This window comes from Puma concolor, chromosome B1 (genome assembly GCF_028749965.1).
Source record: "Puma concolor isolate L17-30 chromosome B1, mPumCon1.1.hap2, whole genome shotgun sequence".
Lineage (NCBI taxonomy): Eukaryota > Metazoa > Chordata > Mammalia > Carnivora > Felidae > Puma > Puma concolor.
The window spans coordinates 101,699,425-101,713,488 of NC_141670.1; the positions used below are offsets into that span (position 1 = coordinate 101,699,425).

Genomic DNA, 14,064 nt, shown 5'->3' on the forward strand with positions numbered 1-14,064 from the left:
GTGGACAGATAATTGGTTTAACTGGCACCAGATTATTAGCCTGCCAGGATGTGTGTGATTCTTGGTCTTGTCCTCATGAGGAAAAACCTATAGGAAAAAAATTGAAAGAGGAGCTTCAGACATTTCACAAAGACAGAGAGAGCACATAAGCAGTGCTAACCCCACTTTTATGTGGAAAAGTGGAACTCACAGCACTTAGCCTCCAGTTATACTCTCAGGTGGGACCCAGGCTTCTAGCACCAACATCGTGACCAGCTTCACACAGAATTGTCATCCAGCTGCCTTCCTGTTCGATCTATTCTGATTTTCCATGCTGGCTTGTGAATTGTCTAATAACTCATTATCTTCTATGAATATTTGAGTTGTTTCCAGTTTTGATCTATTATAAATAGCACTGGTATGAACTCTTACACATGTCTTTTAGTGAGTACATATTTCCATTTAATATATACCTGTGAGTGGAATTGCTGGTTCATAAGTTAATGCTAGTATATAAATTATTTATATATGAAAATAAGTTTCATATATAAAACTTCAAGAGATCTGACAAAATATTTTTTCAAAGGATTATACCAACGCACATTCTCACTAATAATACATGACAGTTCCGGGGCGCCTGGGTGGCGCAGTCGGTTAAGCGTCCGACTTCAGCCAAGTCACGATCTCGCGGTCCGTGAGTTCGAGCCCTGCGTCAGGCTCTGGGCTGATGGCTCAGAGCCTGGAGCCTGTTTCCGCTTCTGTATCTCCCTCTCTCTCTGCCCCTTCCCCGTTCATGCTCTGCCTCTCTCTGTCCCAAAAAAATAAATAAACGTTGAAAAAAAAATTTTTTTTAAATAATAATAATACATGAGAGTTCCACCTGTTCCGTATTTAACCAATATTTGACATTGTCTTTTAATTTTAGTCATTCTAATGGACATGTAGTAGCACAGCACTGTGGTTATAATATAAATTCCTTAAAGAACAATGATGTTGAGTACACTTATATGATCTATTAGTTATATAGATACTCGCTTTTATTAATTATCTGTTCAAGTCTTTTGCATGTTGGACAGATCCATTGAACTTTCCATTTAAATTTTTAGCAGATCTCTACACATTCTGGAATAAGGTCCTCTGTCAGAAAGATGCATGACAAAGATTTTCTCCTAGTCTGTAGCTTGTCTTCATTTTCATAATAGTGTTTTTGAAAGAATGGGTTGTAATTTTAGTGGGATCTAATTAACTAATTTTTTCCTTTAAATCTGGCTTAATAGATTTACCTAGCCTAAAGTCAAAAAGATATTATCCTGCTTTATTCTAAAGCATTATTGTCTTATTGTCTTTATTGTTTTTTATTGGCACAAAAACAGACACATAGATCAATGACAGAATAGAAAACCCAGAAATGGACCCACAACTATACAGTCAACTAATCTTCAACAAAGCAGGAAAATTATATCCAGTGGAAAAAAGTCTCTTCAACAGATGATGTTGGGGAAACTGTACAGCAACATGCAGAAGAATGAAACTGGACTTCATTATACCATACACAGAAATAAATTCAAAATGGATGAAAGATCTGAGTGTGATACAGGAAACCATCAAAATCCTACAGGAGAACATAGGCAGTAACCTCTTTGACCTCAACCGCAACTTCTTACTAGACATGTCGCCAGAGGCAAGGGAAACAAAAGCAAAAATAAACCATTGGGACTTCATCAAGATAAAAAAGCTTCTGCACAGCAAAGGAAACAATCAACAAAACTAAAAGGCAGCCGACAGAATGGGAAAAGATATTAGCAAATGAAATATCTGATAAAGGGTTATCACCCAAAATCTATAAAGAACTTATTAAGCTCAATACCTAATAATAATAATAATAATAATAATAATCCAGTTAAGAAATGGGCAGAGGACACGAATAGACATTGTTCAAAAGAAGACATCCAGATGGATAACAGACACAGGAAAATATACTCAACATCACTCATCATTAGGGAAATACAAATTAAAATCATGATGAGCTACCACCTCACACCTGTCAGAATGGCTAAAATTAACAAAACAAGAAACAGGTGTTGGTGAGGATGTGGAGAAAGGAGAACCCCCTTGGACTGTTGGTACGAATGCAAACTGGTGCAGTCACTCTGGAAAAACATGGAGGTTCCTCAAAAAGTTAAAAATAGAACTACCCTACAATCTAGCAATTGCACTACTAAGTATTTACCCAAAGGATATAAAAATACAGATTTTAAGAGGTACATGCACTCCAATGTTTATAGCAGCATTATCAACAATAGCCAAACTATGGAAAGAGCCCAAATGTCCAACAACTGATGGATGAATAAAGAAGATGTGGTATATTTGTACAATAGAATATTACTTAGCCATCAAAAAGAATGAAATCTTGTCATTTGCAATGATGTGGATGGAGCTCGAGTGTATTACACTAAGCGAAATAAGTCATTAAGAGAAAGACAAATACCATGTAATTTCACTTCTATGTGGAATTTAAGAAACACAACAGATAGACATATGGGATGGAGACATAGACATATGTGAGACATATGAAGAAAAAAGAGAGAGGGAAACAAACCATAAGAGACTCTTAAAGGGGCGCTTGGATGGCTCAGTTGGTTAAGCATCTGACTTCAGCTCAGGTCACTATCTCAAGGTCTGTGAGTTTGAGCCCTGTGTTGGGCTCTGTGCTGACAGCTCAGAGACTGGAGCCTGCTTCAGATTCTGTGTCTCCCTCTCTCACTGCCCCTCCCCTGCTCACGCTCTCTCTCCCTCTCAAAAATAGACATTTAAAGAGACTCTTAAAGACAGAGAACAAACTGAGGTTTGATGAAGGGAGGTGGGTGGGAGATGGGCTAGATGGGCGATAGGTATTATGAAGGGCACTTATGTTGAGCACTGGGTGTTGTAGTTAAATGATGAATCACTAAATTCTACTCCTGAAACCAATACTACACTGTATGTTAACTAACTAGAACTTAAATAAAAATTTGAAAAGGAAAAAATAAGTAAATAAAACTTTCCTGTCTTATCTTTCATTCTTAGATCTACAATCCATCTGAGTCTATCCTTGTGAAGTAGGGCTTAAATTTTCCTCCCCCTTTCAAAAATACAGTATCAAATCAATCAATATCATTTGTTGAAAAGACCATTCTCTTGCCCATTGAACTCCAGTGTTCTTTGTAATAAATCATGTGATCATATACATGGGAGTCTGTTCTGAGTGCTTACTCTTCTCCTGTTCTATGTGTCAATCCTTGAGCCAATACTATATTCTTTTAATTATTCTAGCTTTATAACAAACCTTGACACCTAATAATATGTCCTTCATTTTTGTTCTTTTTTTTAAATATGATTTTGGCTATTCTTGGATATTTGTATTTCTATTTAAATTTTAGAGTTAGCTTGCCAATTTATACTATCCTCCATCACCGTCACCATTCTGGGATTTTAATTAGGATTAAACTATATCAAGACGCCACTGCAGGAAAAAACTTATATTTATAATATTGGATTTCCCAATCCACTAATATAGCATATCACTTCTTATATCTTGTTCTGTTTCTGCTTAATATATAATTTAAATATAATAAATTTCATACTTAATTGATGGTTCTATGAGTTTTGACAAATGTAGATAGTCATGGTAGCAGCAGTTTACATAACACATGGAATATTTTCATCATCCAAAACCTCCCTTTGTTGCACCTTTTTGGTAAATGCCTCTCCCTTGTGATCTGAAAACCATTGATTGTTGTTCTCTCTCTGGTTTTGCCTATTCAGAAATGTCATATAAATGGTATCATACAATATACAGCCTTTTCAGTCTGGCTTCTTTCCCTTAAAATAATACATCTGAGATTCATCCATGTTGATATATTTTCTCCTTTTTACTTTTGGGTAGTATTCCACTGCCTGGATATACCACAGTTTATCCTTTAGCTAGTTAAAAGACATTTGGGCTATTTCCAGGTTTTTGGCATTTATACATAATGCTACCATAAACATTCCAGTAAAATTTTTTCTATGAAAATAGTTTTTGTTTCACTTAAAATACCTAAAAGTATAATTACAGGGTTATGTGTCAAGTGTGCATTTAACCTCATAAGAAACTGACAAACTGGTTTCCGAAGTGGTCATAGCACTAAGTTTATTTATTTTGAGAGAGAGAGAGCGAGCACATACGAGCAGGGGAGGGGCAGAGAGAGAGCGGGAGAGAGAGAGAGTCCCAAGCAAGCGCCACACTGTCAACGCAGAGCCTGATGAAGGGCTTGAACTCACGAACCGTGAGATCATGACCTATAACAAAATCGAGAGTCAGACACTTAACCGACTGAGCCATCCAGTCGCCCCCACTTTTGCATTCTTACCAGCAATATATAAGTATGATTGTGGTTTTGTGGTTTCATACCCTAACACTTGATATTGTTTTTTTGCATTTTTCTCATGACTAATGTTATTAAATACCTTTTAATGTGCTTACTTGCCATCTATATCTTCTTTGGTGTTTAAGTATCTTTTCTGTTTAAGTATTTTACCCATTTTAGAAGACGTGAGCAGATATTTCTCCAAAGAAGACATACAGAGGGCCTACAGACACATGAAAAGGTGCTCAACTCATCATCAGATAAATGCAAATCAAAACTTCAATAAGATGTTACCTCACACCTGTCAGAATGGCTAAAATTAAAAACACGAGAAACAACAGGTATTGACGAGGATATGGAGGAAAAAGAATCCTCGTATGCTGTTGGTGGGAATGCAAACTCTGCAGCCACTGTGGAAAACAGTTTGGAGGTTCCTCAAAAAATTAAAAATGGAACCACCCTCTGATCCAGTAGTTGCACTAGTGGGTATTTGCCCAAAGAATATGAGAACACTAATTTGAAAAGATATATGCACCCTTATGTCCGTTGCATCATTATTTACAATAGCCAAATTATGGAAGCAGTCTAAGTGTCCACTGATAGATGAATGGATAAAGAAGATGTGGTATACACACATGCACACACACACACACACACACACACACACACACACACTGGAATATTATTCAGCCATAAAAAAGAATGAACTATTGCCATTTGCAACAGCATGGATGGATCTAGAGTAATGCTAAATGAAATGAATTCAGAAAGGTAAATACCGTATGATTTCACCCACATGTAAAATTTAAGAACCAAAACAAATGAACAAAGGGGAAAAAAAGACAAACCAGAAAACAGACTCTTAACTATAGAGAACAGATGGTACCAGAGGAAAAGTGTATGGGAAGATGGGTGAAATAGGTGAAATGGATTAAGAATACACTTACCATGTTGAACACTGAGTAATACATATAATTGTTGAATCTCTACAATGTACGCCTGAAATTAATGTAACACTGTATGTTAACTACACTGAAATTAAAATAAAATATGAAGAAATAAATATTTTGCCCACTTTATTTAGTTGGATTGTTTATTTCCTTATTATTGAGTTAGAGAATTCTTTATGTATGAATTCTTTGTATCTTCTGGATAAAAGTTCTTTATCAGATATGTGTTTTGTAAATATGTTTCTCATTATTTATTTTCATTATTTTAAAAGCTTTTTTTGAAGATCAGAAGTATTTAATTTTAATGAAGCTGATTATCAATATTTTTTCAAGTATTATGCTTTTGATGTTGCATCTAAGAAATCTTTGTGTAACTCAAGGTCACAAAGATTTTCCTCTACCTTCTTCAACATTTTTGTAGTTTTTTATTTCACTTTATGTTCTATGATCCATTTTTATTGAATTTTTTATATGGTACAAAGCATGGATCAAGATTAATTTCTACATATGAAAGCACAATTGTTCCAGCACATACAGATATACATATACCTATTTATTTACCTACTATATCCACTTGCTCTACATGGAACTGCTTTTACACCTTTGTCAAAACTCAATTGATCACTTACATGTGTGTCTGTTCGTGGACCCTGTATTCTGTCCCACTGATCTACACATCTACACTTTCACCAATCTTTGGTCTGCTTTTTTAAAAAAACTTTCACTAGATATGTAAATTACTACCCCATTTTTGTGGTGGTCCTGAGCATGGACTAGGTGAGAACAGAAACAATTTTCTAAAGAATGTATTCTCTGAGCCTTAGCTCTCCATTACTATCAAACAAACAATGTCCCTCCAACATATAGGCTCTTTCTTTGGGATCTTTTTTCACTTTTTTTATTCAGGTCCTTCCTATTGTTTTGGTCCAGAAAAGGCATTAGGATAAAGTTATCCATTTGAAAAGGAAAATAAAAAAGAAATTCTCTTAAGCAAGCTGACCATGGGTCCAAGAGATGCTCTACCATTTTTCTGTATGTCCAGTGACCCTCAACCACTGCCAGATACATAGACACACAGACACATACACATACATTGTTGGTTGATCACAAATTCCACTCCCCACCTTTATTCTGGTATTCTTCTTTCAAGTTTCTTTTCTATAAAATCCTTCTCATATTAAAAATTCCCTATGTCCAAGGCACCCGGGTGGCTCAGTCAATTGAGCATCCAACTTCGCAAAGTTCGGGTCATGATCTCACAGTTCATGAGTTTGAGCCCAGCATCAGGTTCTGTGCTGACAGCTTTGAGCCTGAAGTCCGCTTCAGATTCTGTGTCTCCCTCTCTCTCTGGCCCTCCCCTGCATATGCTCTGTCTCTCTCTCAAAAATAAATAAACATTAAAAAAATATTTTAAAAAATTCCTTATGTCCTATCTTTATTCCCTAGCTCCATTCTTAGTTCACCTATCTTTTCTATTACTATACATAAAAGGAATAAAAGACACTGAAATTAAATATATAAGTATACATTAATTTTTCAGATTTGTTGTTAAGTGACATTGATGGAGAATAAAATATAATAAAAAGTAGATGTCATAATACTTTAGAAACAAAAAATAGGGGCGCTTGGGTGGCTCAGTCGGTTGAGCGTCCGACTTCAGCTCAGGTCACGATCTCACAGTTCGTGGGTTCGAGCCCCGCGTCGGGCTCTGGGCTGATGGCTCAGAGCCTGGAGCCTGCTTCCGATTCTGTGTCTCTCTCTCTCTCTGCCCCTCCCCCATTCATGCTCTGTCTCTCTCTGTCTCAAAAATAAATAAACATTAAACAAAAATTTTAAAAAGAAACAAAAAATAAAACTAAAAACTCTTCTAAGAAAGATGCAACCTCTCTAAAAAACGAGAATCAAAGGTACAAGGGCAGTGAGAAGCACAGAGTTGAACTGAAGACCAAATGTCATCACAGGTGTAAAGGGACCACTTGGCTTCCCATTTTATACTCACACGATAATGAAAAGATCCCACAGTGTGATCCCACAGAGGTTCCTGGAAAGGCCACTCCCTAAGATAGCCCCAAGGGAGGTAACAGACAGGAATTTGGGTGGAATCTTGAGTAAGAACAAAGGAAGGAATGTTTTATGGTTATGCACAAATATGTAAATTAAGCCATCAAAATCCATGCATGTCTGAGAACTTCTGGGACACCTCAGAACTCTTGTTTTTCCTGCAGTCCCTGACTGAGTCAGCATGGCAATATATCATGCAGCTGCCTATCCAAATTGCCTTGTCTACTGTAATAAGTGGTTGGCATTAAAGAAACTATGGACCAGGAATGCTGGTACATGCTTACCCAGTGCCCTGTTCAAGTTGGCCTGTTAAAGAAATAATAAGAACACCATTGTGTGCATCTTGAGTTGTCTTCCTTGCCTTTGTGGCTCTCTGGAAACGTCCAATGGGCCAAGGGGCGGGGGGGAATACCAATGTTGTTACTTTCCTCTTCACATCACCATAATAGTATCCACCTTGTTTTGTATCGGAGAAAATAAAGTTTAAGAAAATATAACATCATGAATGATATTAATCACCATGAACGCAGGAGCATTTCTCTTCTTTGATTCCTGCCCATACCTAAACATTGTCTATGCAGGCAGTATAAATTGATTACTCAGGGGCGCCTGGGTGGCTCAGTCGGTTGAGTGTCCGACTTCGGCTCAGGTCACGATCTCGCGGTGTGTGAGTTCGAGCCCCGCGTCGGGCTCTGTGCTGACTGCTCAGAGCCTGGAGCCTGTTTCGGATTCTGTGTCTCCCTCTCTCTCTCACCCTCCCTGTTCATGCTCTGTCTCTCTCTGTCTCAAAAATAAATAAATGTTAAAAAAAAAAAATTTTAAAAAAAAAATTGATTACTCATTTAATATTCTAATAAAAATGGTTATATTTTCTTGTTACAAATAGAAAAATAGGCAGAATGGCTTAGTAAAGGAGATACCTTTATTCTGAGGGATCCTATCCTAGAATGATGGGGTACACAGGTAATAAAAAATACACCTTAGAGTTGAAAAAAATAGGACAAGTCAAATCCTCCTTGAAAACCATCTGGTTTGATATATCTTTAAAAATAATTTTAATGACTAAGCAGATGGCCCTAGGAAACAACTTTGCCAACATGATTACAGATAATTTTATTAAATTCTCAATAACAGATATCTACCAGGGCTACTTAAGTGAAACATTCTACCATTAATCATCTCAGTTGTAACTGCATTTGTCTTCAGCATTAGAAGAGTTTTTAAAGGCTGGCCAAAGTCACTGTTAAGAGTAAGTAAACCACCAGAATGTCTAAACCAACATGACTTAATCAAATTTAAAAAGACAAAATGAAAGGACAAAGTACAATGTGGAAGGGAAAGACTTAAGTCTATAAGCAAAATAGAAATGGGAAAAATGTTCACAGAAACTGTAGCACCAGGTTTGTACAGCCAATGCTGTTGATGAGAATCTTCAGGCCAGTAGCCCCACACTGACACCTCTGTCTCACTCTTTACAGTTGGAATTTGAGAGAAAAGAAAGACAATGCTCTCTTCACATTCTCTCTACCCCAAAAATAAGGAAGATTTCATTCACAGTCACAATACTCCATGACATCCCAGCAAAATCTTATTTCAAGAAATTAGAATTAATAAAGAACTGGGGCACCTGGGTGGCTCAGTCAGTTGAGCGTCTGACTTCAGCCAGGTAATGATCTCACAGTTTGTGAGTTCAAGCCCCACGTCGGGCTCTGTGCTGAGAGCTCGGAGTCTGAAGCCTGCTTCGGATTCTGTGTCTCCTTCTCTCTGCCCCTCCCCCACTCATGTTCTGTCTCTCAAAAATAAATAAATGTAAAAAAAAAATTTTTTTAAATAAAGAACTGAATAGGTTAATGAAAAAAATATATAGAATATGCCTTGTAAATATAAAGGACTAGACATATGGGGTATAACAAGTGACCATTATTATAATGGGTTTATAGGGGAAAGGCTATTTAGAAAGTCATTAATGAGTTAAGATTGTAATTAAGCATATAGTTTATCTTCAATAAATGGTAAGTGTTACTATTAAATCATTATTATTAAAACACAGTTACTAGGGATCATGGACCACATCCACCAAACATTAGATAAAGTTTGTGATATATCTGATGTAATAAAATGGTAGAAATTCAAATAGTGATCAGGGTCCTGATTTCCTAATTCTTATTTCATTATATTACTTGGTCTTTAATCCTAAGAAAGTTGGGTACTAATGTAATTTTGATTAAACATAATAAGTTATGATAAATAAGCACATCTCACCTACAATTTTGCCACTGCCCCTTCAAAATTTCTCATTCTCACAATTTACTGTTTAAAAAATCAACTTATTTGAATTGAAAGAATATGGTTCAGTTGGAACAGTTCAATGCCCATTAAGTGCACCAGATCCATTGATGCAGAAAATCCCAGCCATTCAATGGTCAACTTTTATTTTAATGCTTTTCTTCTAAAAGTTTCTAGGAAACTGCATCCTTTTCAAGAATTCAAGTCACCCTGGTACCAATGAAGTAAAACTAGTATAAATGTACAAAGTCTAAGAACTGATCTCTGTTTTTCAAAAGAGGGTGCTGCATCCCAGATTTGTAAAGAAAACTGGTCTGGACACTGTGAGATTTCTGGAATTCCCAATTTTCCAGCAGGTGTAAACACTGAAATAAATCTTTTCTTGGCTGCCAAACCAGGAGGAATCTACCTGAAAAGAAAGGGAAAGAATGTCTTATCAGAGTGTGTTTTTTTTTTTTTAATTACATTGTTTCTTATAAAAGAAGATGATACAGTTAGTTCATGATCAATGAAATATGCATTTTGAGTTGGTCATTAGTGATGTCATCTCAGTCTCCATCAGGCCAATCAGCACTGACTCCTATTGTCTCCTGGACTGTCCATTGCCTCTTGCAGATCAACCATTCTCTGAAATGCCACATACCCCAAAATCACCTTTCTTCATTGTTTCCAGTTCTGTGAAATAATAGGAAAAATGTTTATATCCCTAGTTACTGGCACAGAGCTCCTAAAATTTTTATAATTTCCTAAGTGACAAGAGCACTAAGAGCATTTTGTTGTTGTCGTTAGTCTATTTGTCTTGGGCCCTGGTTCCTGACCCAGAGCTCCTAAATCTCTTGTAATTTGCTGGGTGATGGGCATGTCTTTTGTGCTAATGAGGTGACTCTTGGTGGGCTCCTGGATATCTTCAAGTCAGGGACTAGTCACCAGAAAGACCAAGCCATTATTATTAGAAACCTAGAAATTTCATCCACTTCCCATCCTCCAGGAGAGGGTAAGGGACTAGAGATTAATTTGCAGATTGACCATGATGAATGATCATGATTGATCATTTATATGATGAAGCCTTTATAAAAATCCCCAAAGTACTGGGTTCAGAGAGCTTCCAGGTTGCTGAACACATGGAGGACTGGGATGGTGGTTTGCCTGTTGAGGATACAAAACCTCATCCTTTCTCTGTGCCTTGCCCTAAGCATCTCTTCCATCTGGTTGTTCATCTGTGTCCTTTATCATAACCTTTTATAATAAACCAGTAAGTGTGTTTCCCTGAGTTCTGTGAGTCATTCTCACAAATTATCAAACGCAAAGAGAAAAAATCAAGGAACCGTGACTTATAGCTAGTCAATCAGAAGTACAAGTGATAACTTGGGACTTGGGATTAGCACCTGAAGGGGGGGGGGTAGTCAGTCTTATGGGACCAGCTCTGAACCTGCAGGATCTGACACCATATCCAGGTAAATGATGTCAGAATTGAGCTGAATTGTAGGACTCTCAGCTGGTCTAAGAGAATTGCTGGTGTCAGGGGGAAACACACATTTGGTAACTGGAAGTGTCAGAAGTCAAATGTGGTAGTAGCGTGACAGTAAAGGAAACACACAAGATTGTTTTTCCTATAGAAGTCCCCAAACTCTTATTCTTATCTCAGGCTTCCCTTAGTAACCCAACTCCCAGTTAGGAGTAGACCAGCTAATGAAACTAATTTAAACTAAGATCTAACATATGAAAGGGACTGTTTGTTAATACAAATAGCTCTCTAACCAGTAAGGCCTACAGAATTATGGGAGTCTGAAGGCTATCCCATACTCTGAGACCTTTCCATATACCCTCTAGCCCTCTATACCCTCTATCAACACCAGATCCTTCTCTTGACCAACAACAAATACTTAAAAGGAGGTAAACTAAGATTCAGAATGCAGTCAATCCCACAGATCAGAAATAAGCTTGCTGATATTGCCATTAGACCTGACAGCTAGGCCACTTCAGCATCATGCCCTATTTCATGTTACCCAGGTGTGGTCCACAAACCGGCAATATCACCATCTCCCGGGAGCTTGTTAAACGTGTAGACTATCTGGGCTCCCTCCACCTTGGATACACTAAATCTCCAAGGATTTGCAGACACAGTAAAGTTTGGGAAGCTGCTATAATCTAGAGAGCTGAACATCACCAGCAAGTTTTTAACAGGTGATCCATGGTTGCACTGTGTAAGCTGATCCCCTACTCTTTTTATTAGCAGGAATCATGGGGATATCTGCAGAGCACCTTAGTTCCTATCTGGTCCATATGAAGTAATGGGAGAAGAATGTTCTGGCAGTAGAAACAGCCAAGGCTGGAAGCAAGCTTTGCTCTGTTACCCTCATCTGTTCTCAGCTGCTTTCAGACTTCAAAAATGAACTTTCTGGTTTCAACATTCACACCATGTTATAGTCATTATGGCAGAATGATATCTGGAATCCACATAGGCACTGTATTGACACCTTGGCTATGTGTTACGTTACAAAACCAAAACCAAAGCTAAGGGACATTCAACATAACTGCTCCAAGTGACAAAAATACCTGGACAAAATTCTTTGATGAGCCTTTCTATTGCAAAGATAAATAGAATATTGTTGCCTATAGCAACTGTCACATAATTTTGTCATGTTCATTTTATATTTTGGGAGAGAAGTGAGGATGAGAGCTCACTCATAAAATGAATGTATTGGCAATGCATCTGAGCCAGCCACATCACCTAGAATGAAAAAAACTGTCAAGTGGTCCCCAAATAAGGAATAAAACTAAGTCTCATGTTTGACTCATGTGACTGCAAAAATGTATTTCTTTCATTTCTAAGAACTATGCAAGCCATGAAAGCTGGTGACATGCCAACAGTCAGGGCTCTAGCCTCTAGACCCACATTTGGGGACAAGGAAAAATACTTTCTCTGATTTAACACAGCTAAGCCTAGTGGAAGAATTGCATGTGTTCTCCCTAAAACTCTCCAAGCTAGCCTAATGTGAATATAGAATAGCATGTACTATGTATTTCTGCATAATTTTTCAATGAGTAGGAAAGAGCCCATAATGGAGAACGTGTAAGGGAGATCAAAAAAATGATTTAAAAAGTATAACAAAACACATTCTATCCCAGAAGAAATGGTAACCTGATCAAAACCACATCCTAGTAAAATATTTTGCCAGCATCTTCTGTGTATCGAGTACCTTTTTTCCCTTTGGGTTTTCTCATTAGAAATGAAAATATTAGATGTGGGATTTTTCCCCCAAGAATTTCCTCATTGGCCTTTTCTCACTAGTTTTGGTGTCCTTGTGAAATGAAGAGAAAACAACAGTGGTGAAGAAATAAGTATGTATATCAACCACAAGAGCATACACTAAGCCATGCCTGTGTCCCTAAGACTTGCAATAATATCAGGAAAGGCGCATTTAAAAAAATCAGGCACCAGAGTCCATGAAAACTTAGTCTGTATAATGTTTCGTTCTCATGAAAACTTGTCTTTCTAACTTCCCTAACTCTAGCTCTACTGTAATTACTTCTTCCACAGCTCTTAAACTACTATACAGACCTTGATGTGATTGTATGTGTAAGGACATTCACTGGACAAGGATCGTGTCTTAAATTCTTCCTACTGCCACAGTTCAGTGTTTGGTACAATGCACACAGAAGCAATCAATGAGTACTTGTTTTTTAAAAATAAATGAAACTCATAATTTTTGAAGCAAAAAAGGAAAGTTAAATGGCTCTTTGGTGGAAGCAGAGGGTTAAGTATGGTGAAGCAATAAAAATACTGCTGTCCAAGGAACAGCATGCTCAGTCCATACAATTTGAATATATGCATGTCCGTGAGACATACTGAGAGGAAATCCTTGGCCTAAGCTTTCAAAGCCCTGACCCCTACTGACAGCCATTGCGAGGGGGTGGCCTCAGCCCTTACTCCTGTTGGCTTTCACTTACTCAGAAGAGATGCTAAAAGTCAGGCCTGGATTGCTAATCCTGTCCTTGGGCCCCCCAGAACCACAGGACAAGCTTCCTCTCATATCCATTATATTCATTTGTCAACAACCCTGAAAATTTTGGATAAAGACAGTGGGAGTAAGGAAAAGATGAGATAGAAAGAGAGACAGAGACACAGAGACAGAGAGATAGAGAGAGAGTAGGGACTGCACCCCATCTGCCAACACACATACGACATAGCCCAGATCTACCAATTTGGTTTAAAAGATCTACCTGAAGCTACACTGTCCTCATTAATGCCATCAAGAAATGTCAGCCTTAGGCACCCTTTATCTTCATGACTCTTTCCTTCACTATGTCTTGTTACTATTTTGTTTTACCTGCCAATTGTGCATGATCTACTTAGCTGTCTCATGAAAATGCTATGTAACAATACCACAGAAGACATT

The 14,064-nt window shown here is 37.5% G+C and overlaps 1 long non-coding RNA gene across 1 annotated transcript in view; it reads right to left on the reverse strand.

The window, feature by feature from the left end:
* Window positions 1–8,282: 8,282 nt before the first annotated feature.
* Window positions 8,283–14,064, reverse strand: part of LOC147581779 (uncharacterized) — a 107,287-nt gene continuing 101,505 nt past the window's right edge. The window contains exon 4 of the long non-coding RNA XR_015250242.1: window positions 8,283–10,073. This is a non-coding gene — a long non-coding RNA (uncharacterized LOC147581779). The remainder of the gene's footprint in view (window positions 10,074–14,064) is intronic.